The following is a 19267-nucleotide window of genomic DNA, read 5'->3' on the forward strand; positions in this document are numbered from 1 at the left end:
TGAGCAACCTGGTCTAATGGAAGGTGTCCCTGCATGTATCGGGGTTGGAACGAGACGATCTTTAAGGTCCCTTCCAGCCCAAAGCATTCCATGAACTCACTGAAAATAAAACCTTCAATTTAGTTTTGAGGAAATTTAAAGTGTTTATAAAAGACTAAAACTGATGAAAAATCATTTACTTACTTACTTTTAGGTCTTATGGCATTTTTAGTATAAAAACAAAAGCATCCATGTGAAATATGAGCAAGCCTTTAAAATTTCTTGTTGTGCAACTCGGACTGATTTTACTGAAAATATGTATACTTACTTGCAATACCACTGGTGAGGTAAAAAAGTATAAAGGTTATTCCAGCTTCCATCAAAATATGCAGGACAAGATTCCCCATTGCAGTTACCCATACTTTGCTCACAGCATTATTCAGTCTACCTTTCCTGTACTTTTTTCCCACATCTTCCTTTTTCAGACACCAGAAATATGTGTTTACAGGCAGCAGTAGTGTAAGAGGTAATAGTGACCATTTCACATGGAAAAGATTAATTATCTAAAATATAAAAAGCCTATTACGTGCTGCAGCTTCTCTTGTTTATAAACTTGTATGCAACAGTAAAATACATTTATTTGTGCTTTTTAATTTTAAATTACTCCAAAATGTAATCTGAGGTTGGTTACGGGAAGTGAACTACAATTACTGCTCATTACAATATGACTCATTAGTTTCAGAAGGTTGAATTTTTAATATCAGAGTTCAGATATGGTTGCTTGACCAAGCTATTGACTGAAACTCTTAAAGTTCCATATATTGTACCTCTGAAGAGCATGAATGAAGGACCTCATTCATGAAAGAAATTGGAGCCACTTCTGCTCATTCCTCATGTTGCTTAAACAAAGGTAAAATGAGGCATGGATGGCAAAGATTTTGGGAGTGCGGAGGGGAAGGAAAAAGTTTGAATGAAGAAGCATCTGTCTTCCTTCACCTCCCATTTCTCTGTTAGAAATGGAGAATGTTCAGCATTGAAAAACACACATTTACAAAAATTAAATTGTGGAATTTTTCATAATGGAGGGAACATAAATACATGCAGCCGCGTGCTTTCTTCTTCTAGAGTACTTTTAAAATTAAAACTCTATGACTCAACAAGTAAAAGGTAATGGTAAATTTAGCACATACATAATAAAATGTATTATGCAAGAAAACATAATCTGAAAAACAATCTACTTGAATTCACCCAAAATATTCAGATGAAAAACACTTTGCTACTCTGTAGTTTTGTCCAACTCATTCCTTTTTCTGTATCTTTCTGCTGGCTCTCCTTTTCCTATAGCTGTTTGTCTTCGTTTCCAAGGCATTTTGGGTTTCTGCCAGTTTCACTAGTGAAATATGTCTTTTGCTTTTCTATGGCTACAATGTCAACTTCTGCATCTTTCATATTAAAGGTTCAATAAATATCCGTGTTTCCTTCCACACTGTGAGATTTGGGGAGTTCTTCGTAAACATATCCACTGTTTGTCATCATACTTTACTTTTTCATAATGCTCACTGAAAAGAAACAAATAATCAAAACAAGCAAAGAAAACCAAAAAATAACAACAACAAAAAACAAAAACGTTGAACAAACCAACTTGTCAGCTGCTAGTCTGCTGGTGTCCTGACCTCTCTATTTCTCATTATTTACTGGAGTTATCTCTTGGTTCCTCAGTTTCCATCTCTTGGTTATTGTCTCTCTTGTTTATTTAGAAAGAAAGTTCTTTGAGCCAAAGATCATCTTTTTTTCCCAGTATGTTTGTATATTGTTCCATTTCAGTAGAGCTGCTCTTAGAACTAAAATTCTGAAATCCATGCAGTAGCTTCTGTAAAATTATTACCTTTGCAGTTTGTTATCTAAAATAATCTCTTAACTTTTGTAGTCAGGATGCTCATGCTAGTGTTTCTTCAATTTTAAGAAATGACCACTGATGATTACAGCTCTCACTACCTGATAGCCAAAGAGCTTGTGCATATGCCATTAGGGTTCATCGTAAGCACATAATGGCAAGTGACCTTGGGTTGCAAGGAAAACTAAAAGAGAAGGCAGGATCATCTAATGAGGTATATTCTAGTGTGATTGCTTCTATTCATGCATCTGTTTGTTACCAGATTCAATTTTGTTCTTGCATCTGATTTAGCTGGGTGCTTGAGGATTCTGTGTCCTTTTAGTTTTTTTTTTTTTTAAAAAAAAAAAAAGTCCATTACTCTATGTCTGTTAATTCTTTGAGGATTGTTTCCATGAATTTCTTTGGGAGTTGTGTCTGTTAGGCCATTCTTCAAATTTGTCTGATGCTAGGGGTCAAAGGTATACCTCTCGATTCTTCAGGGAATGGATCCATATATAGGATACTCTGTCATGTTTCACGTAGTGAATATAGCGTGTGGATGTAAAGATACTTGTTCTTGCTTTGACGTAGTGCTACTTGTACATACGTAGTTTCATTTGTGTAAAAGAAGGTGCCATGCATGATTCTATAGGATTTTCATTCTTTCGTATGCATCCTATACTGCTCAGGGCTCTGAAGGTCATATGTTCTTTTGGCAGAATGAAGAGAATGGAAGCAAACTTTTTCAACTTGGTATCATTTCTGCTGGACTACCAAGGGTTGGTCAAGGGAATATACAAAAGGAACATGTTTTTTTATACTTCCCTCTGATATCTCAAGGCTGTGGAAATAATTTGAAGAGCTGATTCCTAGTTTATTTTAGGGCTTAATCCAATTTTCCATTGGAATTAATGGAGAACATGCCCTTGTTTTCAGTGGGAATTGGATAGCATTCATAAGAAATAGGATACCTCAGAACTGCAAGATCTATCTCCCTTTCCTGAGTATTATTTGGTGTTCACCCCAAGGGCTACTTCACTAGCTTGAAAAACTTGTCAGCTTTTAATTCACAAAAAGAAAATAGGCTTATTGCTTCTCCCTGTCGTATAGGTTCTTCTCTCTAAACCTTCTTCCCCTTTTTTCTTCCCACCTTCATCCCTGCCTTTTTTTTTCCTTCTTCACAGAAGGTTATAAACTAGTCTAGTGCATAGACATAGTCATTCAGGGCTTGTTCCAGTGATAGCAATGAAAGTATTATTCTGTCTATGCAATGTTTTTCCTCTTGTCTTACATTACCGAGGATTTGGTTCAGTTTAGGTTTTGACGTCCAAGTGTTAATGAGCTCATTACAGTGATATCTGAGCAAAAATGTTGCAGGTAATGGGGTTCTGCTTCAGTTCCTTAGAAAGATTATTTCACCATGAATGGACCTCATTGTCAAGACATTTATTGTTTATTTGGCCTGATTGTACTCTGCTCCCTCTCTATTTCACACCTTTTCTCCTAGCTGTGCTTTTCAAAATGGTTCATTTCCCTACCCTCACTTATTTTCTTCCTCTTTTCTTTCACACTTTCCTAACTTCTTATGGCATTTCCTGTGTTGCTGAGGAGGTAAATCTCTATATTCTGAATATTCTCTGGTCATTCCAATTGAAGTGGTTATTTGTCTCAGAATGGTTTGGCAACTTTTCTTGTCTTTAACACTAGGAGAAAGCCACAACCAATGTTTGTTCTTTAGTGATGACTATTTCTGGAATAAAACTTTTTATAATATACATAATGTGTCTATTATGTGTATTTACTCCTTTCTCTTCCAGGAGGAGATTGATATCTGTAAATGTTTAAGCAGAGTTCACAGAGAACTAAGTCAGGTTGGGACCCCTGCGGTAGAAAGGCATTTTAGAGGTATTCCTATGGCACTGATAGTGTGACAGACAGTATCTCGTTAACTGAAGATTTGAGTCAGTGCCTTTAGTGAACCATCAATACAGAAATTCTCACGAAGCACTCAACTGCAACCCCTACTGAAAAAAGGGGAGTCATCACCTTAAAGTTGTATTGGAGGGGAAAAAGTCTGAGGAATTAAGATCCTTGTCTTTTGTGAGCTGGCTGAATTATCTGTAGTTTACCTTGACTTGGGAGTCCTCCCAGCTGAAGGGAATTATGTGGGAACATCCTTGAGCAAATGACAGGTTAAGGTCCAATATTTTACTTCTCTGTGTCTCCAGATTTTTTAATTGATTTCCATCATCTGCATCTCAGTGGAAGTGGTTGTTTCAGTTTAGAGTTTTTTGCCTATTGAAAAGTGGTTTCAAGGGGTTGGAAAATGCCAGCTATTCCTTTCCTATTGTGATGGGGATCTTGAAACTGTGGAATGGGTTTGTTTTCATGGTGTCCCCACCTGCAATGCCTATGAACAGGGCTCATGCACTCTGAGCTGCAAGACTCAATTTTGAATCTTACAAGGGAGAAGCTAGGGAAAGGAACCTGCGGGTGGGTGAAGTCCTAGCCAGGGCATGGGTGTCAAGCAGGATGATAAGGGGAATGTATTTTAAATGTGGGAGTCCTCTCAGCCCACTCCTATCCAGTACATATCAAACCTCTCCATTGGGGTGGACACGGTAAGATATCCTGAACATGACAAGGGAACCTCTCTTGGGGAGTATAAGCTACAATTTTGCTAAATCTGGGAACTCATCTGTGATGTGTAACTCCAGAAATCATTCTGAAAACATCATTTGTCTGAAAAATTTGTTTAAGATTTTCCCTCTTTGGTCCCATTTTCTTCTAATCTTGGGTTTCAACAAAAGAAAGGAGAGGAGTCCCCTGAGTATTGGAACCTCAAACTCTGCTACTGAGACTGCACGCCTCTTCATGGCTTTCTAGAAGAGAGGTCTTGTGCTGATGAGGACACACAGGAGATTACTCAGACCAGATGTGTTGCTTAATTACAGTGATGAGGCCAGCAGATTGTGAGGGAGACTAGGTGAGAGCTAGAAAAATTGCTTGTCTATATTGGTTCTGCAAGAGAGCTTGTTAGATGCAAAGGCAGTGTGTTACTTCCAATGTATGGGTGGCCAGATATATGAATTGGAGTTGTTCTGGATCATTAGTGGAGGCTTAACTGGGATACTTCTTGACTTTTGTGATTTGCATTTTAAGAAACTTACCTGGTTGGCCTTTATTGAAGACTTATTTTCTTTCTTTAGTGTTGAAGAAGATGAAGGAAGGAGAGAGATAATAGGACTGAGATTAAGAACTGTAGTTATTTTCAATTTATTTGTTAATTAAAGATGGATTATAGCATAGTAGCATAACACAGGTTAATTTATAAAGTGTTACAAAATGACACACTATTGCACATAAAATGCTTTACATCCCCAATTGTCACACATAACAATATGAATGGCCAGCAAAACACATTGATGGGCATACAGAACAGGAAAAGAAAAAGAAGCCACATCACTCTATTCATATTTTACAATGAATTCTCCCAGTGACTGAAAACATAAGTCATGATTCTCCTTCATTTGTAGCTATGAGCTGTCTGTCCATGCTTATGTGCTGAAAGGCATTGATGCACTATTGAAAGAGCACTGCAGTGCTCATTTAATCAGAGTTGGCAGTGCATTTTACATAGAGCAGATCAAATCTGACTGATTTATCACAGACTTTGAGGTAAATTTTCCTGTCTGTGCAAGCATATTGCCCATTAATGAGAATGGGACTTAGACCTGTCAGGAAAGAGTGTTCTGTTCTCCGCTTTCTGTAATGCTTCTCCAGATGTGGTTCCACCTAAAAAGTCAGGCTGTAGGTAGGGATTTTGGTTTGGAAGATTAAACTGGTGTAGACCTCTACAGAAATAATCAGTGCAAATGAATCCCTATGCATAATGTTAAGGGGAACTCTTATGCATGAATTTCAATGTGAGTTTATAAATAATTGATGCAAGTGTTTCTTTCCTGTGCCATTTCTTTTATAAAAACTTCCATATATTTTAAAATGTAGAGAAAGAACATTAAAGTTATTTTTCACCATTTAGCTTTCATAAAAATGCGCAAGCTTCTCTGAGCCACAATAACACTAAGTACTCTGTCATTTGTCATCACTTTACCACTATGTACAACATGGTCACTGCATTGCCTAAAATATAAGATACACTTATGACTAAAACCTGAAAAATGCTGGATGCCCAGCGTGTAGTTTCCTGGAAAAATTAAAAGTGAATGGTGGCAGTGTGCTTATGTATTCATGAATAATAGTCCATTTGGTCCTCTCATGATCTTTTTTTTTCAGTTTAGTCTATAGTGTAAAGCCCTGTTAGGGATGTTTTTTTATTGTGTATTCAATTGTATACATCGCCAAAGCAATGTTTAGGATGTGTCTGAATACCCTAAGCCAACGATGAAGAAGAGTATGTGTCTGGCTTCATTTGAACATAAGTAGGGATAAGGTTTCTGAATTCAATATAAAATTTTTAAACCTCCTCTATCACAGATTTCTTAATCAGTGCTATCTGCATTGTACTGAAGTATTTAAAATACATCAGGAGAAGCTTTGGGTTCTCTTTGGGGCTTTGTTATTGGTCTGCCAACACCTTTAGATCAGTAGGTTGTGCCTCAGTTTATCTATCTATGAAACTAAAGTAATGTCTGTTACTAGCTTCATTAAAGGTGCTGTGATCAAATCTTTAAAAGAAAACAGTATATGAGAAAGAGTTGTGTGGTAAAGCTGTTAATAATTTATTTTTCCAGCTTTATTTTAGTGTAGAGTATGTCTAAAGTTAGGATGGATTTCCTTTTGAAAGACATTTGCATGAATCCCTTATTGCTTCCAGAACTCCCCATAAAGTAAGTATTAGTATCAGACTTTGCATGGGTGATTTGCAGGGAAAACGTTGAAGCTGTAAGTATTGTGGAGTTAGTGAAATACTGCTCTTAATCCAGGTCAGTACTGAATGCATGCTTTAAAAGGCTAATGGTTAGTCTTTAGCAGAAAAGACTAATGAAAACCAAAGAAAGCATCATTAACAGTTATGTAAAAGCCAAGCTGTTACTCTTGGTATTCTCTTGCGTTCTCTCCTGAGAGACTAAATTACACCACTGTATACTTTCTATATAAATTAATCAGCTAAAACATAGATCTTCACTTTCTGTTCAGAATGCCAGTGAACTTAGATGTATACATAGTCTACAAAATACTTCAGAAATATTCTGGATGAAAGGTGTCAGAAAACTGCAAGATGATATGATTTACATATACAATATTTCATTACTTAATGTGTTTTAATTACTTAACCATAACTTAAACTGCTGTTGTTATGCAAATTCAGAGTGTCCCAGGAGCTGAGAATTATAAGAAATATTTACTATCACTAGGCAGTAAAGTGATTAGAATTAGGGGTCTGAGTTCAAAGGCTGTTTCAACCACTTTTAGCCAAAGTACACATGTACTTTCTTGAAGAGGTGTATGCTTGTCTGGTGGAACATTCTGTCCTTAGACACAATTGCTTTTAGTGTGTTGAGCAGGGGTGTACATAGGTATGTAATAGTGACATTTAGGTTTATAGCTTTGGGGAGAAACTTGCATTATCTGCCAAACTGTTTTGTAGACCTTTAGTGTCAAAAGCTGAGTAATGTTGCCTTAAAAAGTTCACCAGTGAAATACCTCTGGCCGTAGGAAGCCCAGGTAAAAACACGTGCAGTAAATGTTACTTCTCCACCCCCCCCCCCCCCCCCCCCCCCCCCCAAGTTTATGAAAAGACAAGGTGTAGTTCCCTCAGCAAAATCTGTGGATATTCTAAAGTGTGTTCACTATTTTTTTTCATAGAAAAAGTTATTTTAAGTGCTTCTGGACTTGCTTGTCAGTAACATTCACCAAGCTGCACTAATTTTGAAAAATTCAGAATAGAGTTTTGCCACTTTAGAGATAATCCATGAAAGCTCTCTTCCTGCAGACTGCAATAAATCATCCCCTCCACTAAAAGCCTGGATGTCATTTGAAATTTATTGCATGGAGCTGGTAGTGGACTTAAAAGCCATTTCACATGTCTTATTACTCCAGTCATCTAATTTATGGGTTTCAGCCACAATTGTAGTTGGAAAACTATTTTCCTTCAACTGATTAATATGATTTCTGCTTTTGCATTCATTTCCCTTTTTATATTTTTCTATAATCATTGCAAGAGACTTTGGCACCCAGGTTTTAGATACAAAACTGAAAGAAAGGTGCCAAAAGAGACAGATGCAGATTGACTGAGCTTTACTGGCTCTTAGCAGCACTTGTCAAAAAGTATCTTAGTTATTGTTAGTTGAGCAATCTTGCCTTAGGAGAGAAAAAGCTGTCAGGAGCTTCCTTGTTTAACATGAGAATCTGTAGCTCTGTGGAGGCAGTATGAAAGTAACCTATTAAACGCACATGAGGTAAGCATAAGTAACACACTTAACACCAAGAATGATAAGATATTGGAGCTTTTTTCTTTTCACTTGTTAGCGTGAAAACTAGTATGAATTTACTGCCATAGATAAGGAGTGCCTTTTGATTCTCTTCAGGCTGATCACTGTAAGGAAAGACAGCATGAAAGATGTGTAAAACAAATAAAAAGAAGTACAGATGTTAACCCCAAGATGGACAACGTTATTCATTTCAGGAGTTTAGTCTTATACTAAATTCCACTGATGTACATTGTAGGTGAATTAGTAGTTCTGCAACACAAATTGTGGGGGAAATGTGCCATGCATGTATGCTTGCATAAATAATTTATGATGCATGTTATGAAAGTATCAAAAATTCTACTGGCACCTTCCAGAAGAAGAAATACTGCATAATCCTTGCCCTGAATATCTTATGCTAATCTTAAATGTGGCCCAGCCTAAATTTGTACTAGTATGTGCATGGTGGTGCATAGCTGGTAAAAGGAACAGCATCAGTAATACCATGTAGTTACTTCTGTAGTATTAGAACATGGTGCGAGGAGTTAATTTCTCCCTGTATTTACCTCATATGTAAGTCAGTGGAACAGTGACAGATCAGGCACAGACCCATCCAGATCTGCAGAAGGATAGTCGTTGAGGCACTGGCTGAAGTTTGTTTGCAGCATGGATATGACTGTCTCCCTATCTGCCTATGGCCTGAATGCCCAAAGATAGGTAGCTGAGGCCAGAGCCAAGTCGTGTGTGATGCTACATTGTCAGCTGGACAGAACTATGATTACTGGCCAGAGTGGTGACTTTGCCCCTGGAGAGAATGCTGACATGCTACAAAAAGAGGTCTGAAAGCCATGTATGGTATACTACACGCCTATACAAATACAGAGCTAATAAGGAGGAGGGAGTCATATAGCTCTGCCTCCCAAATGCCTATTGACTGTTTCCTGAGAATTGCAAAAGATTAAAAACAAAAGCAGTGTAAAGAAAATCCTACTGTGGTTTCTACAATGCACATTTTCTGCTAATAACACCTGGGAGGCAGCACGAAATAACAGCTGAGGTGCTTAAGGGCAGCTCTAGTGCCATCTACCTCCTGTGCACATCTGTGGATGTGGGCATGCATCCAAAAAGAGGCTGAGGAGAAAATCAGGCAAGGATGAGACCATTGCGACCAAAGGAGCAGGCAGTCCTCCACTGCTGAATCTGTGGATTTTTGGGTGTGATCTGGGCACTCCAAGGGTCAGGGCAAATGCCAAGTGTTTGAGTAAGAAGCTGAAATTTCTGCTTGTGCTACCAGGAGGAAATACTGTACCTGGGATACCTCTTGTTCCCTGTGAAACACGCAACCACTGGTAGACAGACTCCACAAGCCTCAGTACAGTAGAAATGCTGCCTTCCATATGCCCCCATCTCTGCTGGGTGATGATTTGTGTGGAGCCTCAGCATCCACGTTCAGTACAAATGGATCTGGCAAGTCTAAATGGCAGTTTTGTAGGGAATTTGCTCTCCAGTACCACTGCTGAATAGGAAGCTGATGCTGTAATAGAGAATACAATGCTGGAAGTCCCAAGACGATGAAAGATTAATGAATAAGGGTTAGGCTTGCAACAGCTGTTTCTTTCTTTCTTTCCAGCACATAGACAGTAATGTTATGCAAAGATAAACATATTAGGCAAATATAAACTTTTTTTTTTTTAAACACAGCAAAAGGCAGCATGTGACAGGTTCCTACATCTAAAACAGAACAACACAGGTTGCCAGTTTCAAACGGCTCTCAACTGAGCTGATACTGAAATTTCAGGAGAAGATTGTTTTGTGTAGGGCCATCAGTTTGCATTAGGGTTTAATAATGAAACAAAGACTTGTTTTCCATGCAGAAAAGTTTATCTAGAAATCAAATCTTGAGCAATTAATGCAGCTACTACAGTCGTAAAGAGCTAAGGTGATTTACCCAATTTGAGGCTTGCAAAGTAAGCACTGCATATTTTCTGTTGTTAATTTTTCACAGTTTATACTTCAGCATAATGATCTGTCTGTAGATGGACAGTATTTTCAGGAATGTTCAATCTGAAAATTAATTTGCTTCATCTGTAGTGACGTCTTCTTTGTGTTTGCTTCCTGTGAATGTTCCTGCTGTCAAGTTTTGCTGGCACAAATATGTAAAGACACCGATTTTTCAAACTACATGCACAATTGTTTGTGCTGGAAGTGCATGTGTGCTCTTTCATTAGGGAAACAGAAAAAAATGTGTAACTGCTCTCAGTTAACCAACAGAGCTTGAAAAGAAAATACTGAACTGTCTGTGCTTGCAGAGAGTTGAAATAGAGATTTGCCCTCAACTCAATTGGACATTTTCAAGTGAATTTTAATCGGGGGGGGAGGAATAAAAATCTAATAAATTCTATATAGTGAATTATTTGTTTAACTGCTTAATAGTAATTTAACCTGTTACTTGTTAGTTATTTGTTATTTCTGTTCAGCTTTTGTTTTTCAAAGCAACATGGTCTTTTTATGAAATCAATGGTTTTCATTATCTGGTCCCTTTTTCATCTTTTACTGTTAGATGGCAGGTATCAAAGGCAAATCTATAATCACTGTGTTATTTCTTTACCTTGCCATACTGAAGGAGTCTTCCGTACATCACTTTCTATGAGACAGAGACAAAAAAGACCAATTGGGAAGTGAAGCCCCAGAGCAGTGCAGCTCAGCAGACAGCAGATTGCTAATGGCACCTGTATTTCAGTTTACAGTACTGAGTGCTAACGACAGCACACACACACTGCTCTCTGCTTGATTTCCACCCCCCCACCCCTTTCCCGTTCTTTCCCCCACTCCCACATGCTTAATTAGAAAATCTGATGTAGCCAGAGACTTTATCTGCCATACCGTTTGTGTTAGCGAGGAATGCATTCTTTGATGTTGCTGATAAGGTTTTCTGTGTTGTGGGTAGTTAATTGGTAGTGGAAAGGAAATGTCTGGACTAGTGCAAAAGGAAGCTTCCTAACTGTCTCTCATGCAGCTGGTCTCACTGGTTGATGAGCCAAGGTGTAGCATTGATGTAGCAGTGGCAAGGAGGTCCTGCCAATATTGCCCACCCCCCAGCAGAACCGTGCAGAGCACCTGCACCTTTGGAACCAGTTCTGAATTCTTCTTGTCTTTCATCTTTGTAAGAGAACAAAAACAGGAATAAAACACAGTGCTTCCCGAAACCTGGAGGGCCAAATTTCCTGCTGGTATAAATCAACATGTGCATGTACACTGTAATCTCTCCTCAGGTCATGCTAGTCTATCAGCTTTCAGAGTGCAGGGAAATGTGGATGGAGAAGCTTTGTAAGACTTTGTAAGATTTGTAAGTGAAACTAGCTGGTAGGTTAGATCCTTGCAAAACTGAAATTAAGAATCTTAGTTTTATTTATTTATGTATTTATTTTTACTTCAGCTTTCAACCTTCGTACCTTATCTTGCTTTTGCTGAATAGAATAGTTTTTTACTAAATTCTTGCTCCCCATTTACAGTCTTAAAAACTAGAGTAAAATCTTTATTCTTTTATTTAAACTAGACAGAATAAGGATCATGAACTTTGTTTGGAGGGCGGGACATATTTTGAGATTTTGTTTGTAGTTTGTTTAGTGGTATTAGATCACCTGGCTTTTTCTTTTGTTTCTGTCTTTTCAAAATTCTTTCTAACAAGACCACTGTCTCCAGCCAGTAATAGATTACTGTCACTGCAAAAGGTCCTTTTGTTTCTAATGACCTTTAAAATATTAGTCCTGGTTCTTTGGACCTGTTGGCTATTGGTATGTTATGTCATTTGTTTCCCTTCTCTTTTTTCTGCAAGGTCTACTTTGTTTTATACTCATCACTTTCACCTTTCTCATTCTTCCATTTGTTATATACATTTGAAAAATCACAGCCGCTTTCACTTCCATTTTAAGCTCTGATGCATTTTTGTAACCAGTGTGATTCTTTTTCTGAATCATTACGCTGTGGCTTTCTGGGTGCCTAATAGGATATTCTTAAACTCTTGGCAATCATTGTAATCTTTCCATCCTATATATTTTTTTTTCTCATGGCTGAATATGTCTGCTGCTTGTTTCCACCTTATAGAAAATGGACATTGAAAAGCATCAAGTAGAAAGGTAAATGGTTAAATGGTTAGAACTTTATGCAGTGTGAAAGTAAATGTGTAATGGAGCCACACCTACTTGTACCAAAGCAACACCAGTTTTTGTGAATCTATTCCTCCACATCTGCCAAAGTGTTATGTAGTATATGTTTAAGGTCCCCAGTGAGACCAAGACACCCACCCTCCACACACACACACACTTATTCATCTCAGTTATTATGATTATCATTGATTTTTTTTCCTTCCCAACCACTCCAACATGGAATTGACAAAATCAGCTAATATTTAATGCTTATCTCGCTGGGAGTTCTGCAGTCACTTTGGTTAGTTGAAGGCCACTGGCAGACCGAGTACTGACCCTCCTTGCTGCTCACTGTGTGTCGGTGGTACATATGGTACATAGAGTGCCTCTTTCTCGGCTACTTCAGTGCAGTGAATGGAGAGGAATCACACGAGAGTCCAGGTATTTAAAAGAGATTCAGAACAGATTTCCTGTGTTAAACAATTAGCTGGGTACTGAGATATTAACCAGATGTTCTAACCCTTGGGCCGATTTTTGTAGTCTGGTTCAAAAACGTGTGGTAAGAGAGGAGATTCAACACATATTCCTTCCTCATACAATAGCAAGTGAAAATCCTGACACTGAGAATGCCAATGGAGAGAGCCAGATGGTTAGCTATTCCTGGTCATGTGCCTTTCACAGTATTATGCTGCCCTCCTTGCTTTGTTCCCATCCGTATCTGTGCTGCTATGTACTATGTTGAAGAGATGCTGAAACACCTAGAAAGCATGGGAGCACAACAGAAGAGAAAAAAATGGTGTTGTCCAAAATACCAGATTTGGAATCAAGGTTGAAGAGGATTTAACTTCAGTGTTGTCTTGGAGGTTATAGCATCTGGGTGAAGCGCATGATTTCGCTTCCCACTGGCAGTAAGGGCGCTTGAGAGGTCACCAAACTCCCAGGCTCTGCCAAAGTATGACAGAACATGCAAAAAAAGGGTTCGTCTCAATTTATCTGAGAAGAGAGTCTGAGGAAGAGCTTCGCAGGGAAGGTCTTGTAAAGGAAAAAGTAGAAGATAACATAGGAACTATCTTATTCTTTCCAAGTCATTTCGCTGCTCTCTAGCTCAGTAGGACCTGGTGGAAGGGTGCTCCAGTACTGATGAGCATGAATGTCCAATGAACTGCATCTGGATCCATTTTCACTCCAGTTTGCTGTGAAACAGGAGACTAGGCAGCTGTTCGTAAGCTGTGAGGGAAATGTATTACAGCCTAACTTGCAATCAAACCCAAACTTTCCCATCATGAGAAAATCTGAGGTCAGTGCCTGCACACACAGTATATCAGGCCACACAACTTGCAGGGGAGCTAGTTACTGTCCACTCCTCGTTGCATTTGTGTGTAGGATGATGAATTTTAGTACTTTATGCAATGCACAACTTAGCAATTTGAAATACTTTGCATATTGTAGTAGCACACATATACCACAGATTGGTAGCTCCTGTCGCTATTTGAAAAATCCCAACTCTTACAGGTTTTACAGTCACTTGTGAGGATATTCAGAAGCCTGAGTGGCATTGCAAGCCCTGACTGTGTATCAGGAAGATTTTTGTATTTTATATGTTTTCTTTCCTGCTGCTACTGACTCATCCATTCTTTTTGCTGTTTGTTTATGCTCATTTATATGCACCTACTCAGCTGACTGGTTAAGTTCCACCACCCACTTACAACTGCAATGAATAATGTTTTAGGCCCAGTGTCTTACAAGTGCAGGCCCCTCACACATCAATGTCATTACTGGAATTGCTTTTGCTGATAGCAGCCACGTGGCAGGTGTACAGAGAGCAGCCTGCAGAACGAACAACATGAAGAGCGTCATTCATCAGGTTTGCTCACAAAAAGCCTTTTTGTCTGTAAGCAAGAAAATGTTGTGGTCCCCTTCCTTCCCTATGCCCCCCCTCATCCTCCTTCCCCTGCCCATGATAGCACCATATTTTTCTGACTATCTTGGTTTTCAGACAATGGTTTCAAGTCAGGACTCCAGATGGGACTTGGAGCCTTGCCAGTGCACTAAGCCTTTAAAGAAGGGTCAGGGGAGCCTCTCGTGCTTTTGGAGGAAGATTCATTAGTGTCACCATGCACTAGTGCCCACACCACTCTGATTCACCTTTAGTCAAAGATGTTCTTGTCTGCATACTTGATGCCAGCTGCTTGACGTAAGCCCTTGCTTAAATCTAAGCACATGCTTAAGTTTTGCCTGAGCTGGAGCAAGCTCAGAAAAGGCCCTCACAGGAACAATCAGCAACAGGTTCATAGACCCATTCCTGCATAGCTACTCACTGAAGGATGCAGTCTACTACTTAAAAGTACAGGGTAGCAGCAGCTTTGCTTTGCAGGAGAGACTCAGAAAAGGTACAATTTCTTCTCAAGTGTATCATTTGTTTTTCTCTGAGGAAGGAGCCTGTACCACATGTGCTATTGTACCCAGAGACTTAACTGGGATGCAACTGCTTGGACCCACTCTGCACTTGCTTTTTCTATATGGCTTAAGTTCCTTCTTAGCATTTATGATTTATTTGGATTTTTGTTTTATTTTATTTTAACAAAATGCCTCATCCTGCCTGGAATGATCACCACAATGAATCCAGTGAGCTTTTGCGGTCTTAAAAAGGGTAACTGAATATTGGCATTAGATTTAAAAGAGATGTGTGTGTGTGTGGGGGGGGAGGCTGATTAGCTTTAAGGTTGATTCTTAATTTGATCTGAAAGACAAAAAAGACTTTAAAGTGTTGGCATATGAAAAAATGCCCTCTTCTTGTTCTAGGTTGCATTGTCTCATTAAAAATGCCCCCTTTCCTGTAATCACTATTTCACAGTTCAGCCATCTCCAGATACTGTGAAACAGCTGTGCAAAGGTCAAGTACAAGAGGGCAATGGGAAAAGAAAATGACACCACAGCTCCCAGGGTTTCCAACCACCCTGTTAACAAATTTACTGACACAGGGCATAATTTTTACTGACGCTGCCCATTTTTTACTGACACTGACTCTTAAGACTCCATAGGGAGCAGATGCTGACATCTCCCTTGACTTTGAAAAGCTCATTGCTGAAACAAAATGGTTTTATGCAAAGATTTACATACAGTGTCTAAACATTAAGCAGGGGATCAATAGTTCTTCAAGTCTGAGTAATGATCCCACATGGCAAAGCTACATTTTAATTAATAAGAATGCATCCATACTTCATCTTTTTAGTATTTTTTTTTTTTTCTTCCCTATCCTGGAGGGAGCCAGTGCATCCCGAGAGTTTGCTCAAGCACATCCGTTTCTTATCATCACATACTAGCCTGAGTCTCCTTGGGCTCTGATTCTGCTTTGAGACTTGTACAGACAGATCTGACACCTTTATGACTTTTCTAGTGAGGCCAGCACAGCTTGGTGCAGGTATCCGTATATCCTTGCAGATAACATTATAAGATCAAGCCCTTGATTAAGAGATAAGGGTGGCTGGTAGATCTCAAAGAGCTTGTCACCTCCTGGATAGATTTCATTTGAAACAGACTTAGTTTGGAAATAACAGTTGTCTGTTTTAGCACCATGCTTATCTTTTGCTTCCTTAGTCTCTCCAGTTGTTTGCTGTTAACCTTTCAGTCCTACACAAGCCTGGTTTTGTGTAGTTCATCTTTTAAACCTGACCACTAAGCTGTGCTCTGTGTGATGTTATTACAATTTTTCCCCTTTGCTGGTTGTGTTTCCTCTCAATTGTTGACTATGACTGGAAAATAGGCGTACAAAGCATTTTGCATTCTCTGAATGTACCACACAGTAATTCTGCTGTCTGAAAACTCTGTAATGTCAATAATTGATGCACTTGAGAAGTGGTAATTAAATTAGTTAATTATGCTGGTAAAATTACATGCAATTATGTGACTGCAGGGTATGTTTAGTAAATTAGGCTTTCCCATACTCACTACATATTGTGGTGCCAATTTTGTTCCTTGATGATTAGGTAGCTTTTGATACTTCTTAATTGATTTAATACCTGGATCTTCATTAGCCCTCGATTGCTATGCAATGTATGTCTGACATTTTTCTCTCTGATATTTCAGAGTATCGTTCATCAAAAAAAAATCAATCTATACATATATACATATTCCTGTCAGATGTTAAAGCATCAAGACTTCAGGGAAAATGTTCTCTTCCACAAGTGTCTTGCAGTGACTTGCCCACTACTGTGATATGCCAATCAACTAACTGTCCCTGGGAACCCTCTGATGTAGAATGACTGATTTCATTTATTTTTCTCTTGAAAGATCCAAATAAATAAGTGTTTCAAGGAAGATTGGCACGGTGACAACTGTTTTAATGACACCTGTTATCTTTGCAGAGAGCAGCGAAAGGTTATTAAAAGGTAACATTAATTCGAATAAAAATTTCTTGGGGATCAGATCTGATTGTGTCTGGTGCATGGGTGGGGTTTGCTGTTCTTCATTCACACTTGCTGAATATTGTACGTGTCAGAATCACCTCCCAACAGATGCTTACCTTCATGCTGGCTGTGTTTACTATCACAAACCTTTACCAGCTCTGCTTGTCTCCACACCTCATGTTCCCCTCCATCAGCACATACTCGGCTGTTAAAAAAAATTATGTTTCCACATGACTATTGGGCTTACTCTGTTTGGGATGTTAGTGACAAACTACCAAAAGCTAAAAGCCAGATCAGGTGGTTTGATCTACAGTCTTTTATTTCTGTTCATGGGGTACAATCTATGTGGGAGAAAGGAAAAGGCAGGGTAGAGCAATTGCTTGTTCTTTGACTCTGAAGTCATGAAGTGTATAACATCATCTCTCCGTGAGCCCGGTTCAGCAATGGGTCAGTATTAAAAGCAGTGGTATCTGAATGACTGAGCAGTTAAGCAACTGGACTGAACCTGAAATAAAAAGGTCCCACTAGTAGGACGACTTAGTACTAGAAAATGATGGATGATTTTATGGCCCATGCTAATGACATACTAGTAGCGAACTAAGCATACACTGCTTGAAATAACACCTAAGGAAAGACTTTTGGAGGCATGATGGAAGTCTTGACTAATACCCATATACAGTGGCTCTTCAGACTTGTTGGTCTCAAGGACTGAGGCTGTGTAGTTGGTAAGTACAAGGAAACTTCCAAAAACAGAGTTTGCATTTCTCCATACTTCTCCTAGACGAGTGTTTATAAGAAAGTTCCTGTCTTTATGAATACAAAAATGTCACAGATTTTTGAGCTGGTTCTGTAATTTTCAAGCTCATGGTAAAACTCAAGTTGACTGAGTACTAGTGGATGTGAAGGGTTTCCTGTACACATGCTCTAGCAGGAAGAACTGTAGTTCTGTTTAAGAGGCTAAATACCTATTTAAATAGGTATTTTGAAAAACTATAGTTTTGTACTATGAGAAAAGCTGTTCTTTAAATATGAAGGAGTAGAGCCAGTTAGAAGGAAAACAGTGAAAAGAAAAACTCTGCATAGAAATGTGCAGACAGATGGGAAACTGGGCACCTAAAAATAATAGGAAGAGAGAGAATCTCCTGCAGACATGAAATGGTCTTACCAGTAAGTTTTTTAAAATACCACCTTCTTTGCCTGGCAGTCTCTGACATTCATTAACTTTGTTCAGATTTCCATGTTTGGGAAGGTGCTTGAATGTTGAAAATGAAGGGGAGATCAAACCTAAAGTAACTGTAGAAAAGCTGAGACTGTGCAAATGTTTCTTGCTCTTTTTTTTTCTTCAGTGGAGATGATTTCTACCTGGCACTTGCAGTCTTCTGAAAGCAATGCATTCAAAACAACCTATCTTTATTTGGCACATTTGTGCTAGCGAAGCTGGCATGCTACCTTGTTAGCTGGCGTAGTGCCATCCCAACAGATGGACAGGAGTATAGACAGCCAGGAGACCATGTACAAGCATCAGTATGTGTGTTGAGGGCAAGATCCCTAGCCAGGAGTGTTGAAATGATAGTTTGTCCTGTGCTTCTGTGCTTGTGGATAAGATGGTGTACTGGTCCTGAGTGAAATTAACTGCACTGGCATAAGCTATTCCTTCACCTCCAAGGCAGGGGCTGCTCTGGCCACGTATACTTTGGGTTACAATTCCACCAGGTATTCCTGTGGGAACTCCAGGGATTTCTGAAAAGACACTAGCAAATAGTTTAAAAGGTGGTGGAACAACTTTTAAAGTCTTGCGTGCAAGGTCATAAGTCATAGTCATAACAGTCTCAGAGAACAAACAGCTATATCAATGGTGGCAAAATCTGAGGTGTAGGTAGTTGAGGTCAGTTGCACACAAACCATTGCGACAAGATTTCTGCTCAACTTGGAAAGAAGGCACAGCTTGCCTGCTGAGCTTGCCTGCCACAGAAATTCATTGTTTGACTAATCTGGACTTCTTGCACGCTGTTTGTCTTTACCCAAAGAGGCAGCACTTTCCCCGTGGGACAAACAAAGACACATCTGCTAACATTAGGTGCTTCTGTAAATTCAAGTAACTACTTTACTGCGCTTACAAAATCAAAGACTAAGAGTAAGAAATAATTCTGTAAAGTGTAGTCTAAAGGGCTGAAGGAAAGCCATCCCTCCATTAGAAAATGTCACTTTTTGAATTCTGATCATCTTTAAATTTGGGGTTCAGGTAGTGGTTGTTTGGTTTGAAAATGCCTACTTTTCTTTAGTTCAAATTTTCTTCAGTGTGATATAGGGTAAACTGAAAAAACTCTGCTCATAACTGAAATAAGCACTTGTTTGTAAATATCTTGCTGACTAAATTGGTTTAATTTTACTAGGGTTAAACTGTAATCAAACTCTAAATATAGACTCTTTCCA

This window comes from Cygnus atratus, chromosome 2 (assembly GCF_013377495.2).
Source record: "Cygnus atratus isolate AKBS03 ecotype Queensland, Australia chromosome 2, CAtr_DNAZoo_HiC_assembly, whole genome shotgun sequence".
NCBI classification, from domain to species: Eukaryota; Metazoa; Chordata; class Aves; order Anseriformes; family Anatidae; genus Cygnus; species Cygnus atratus.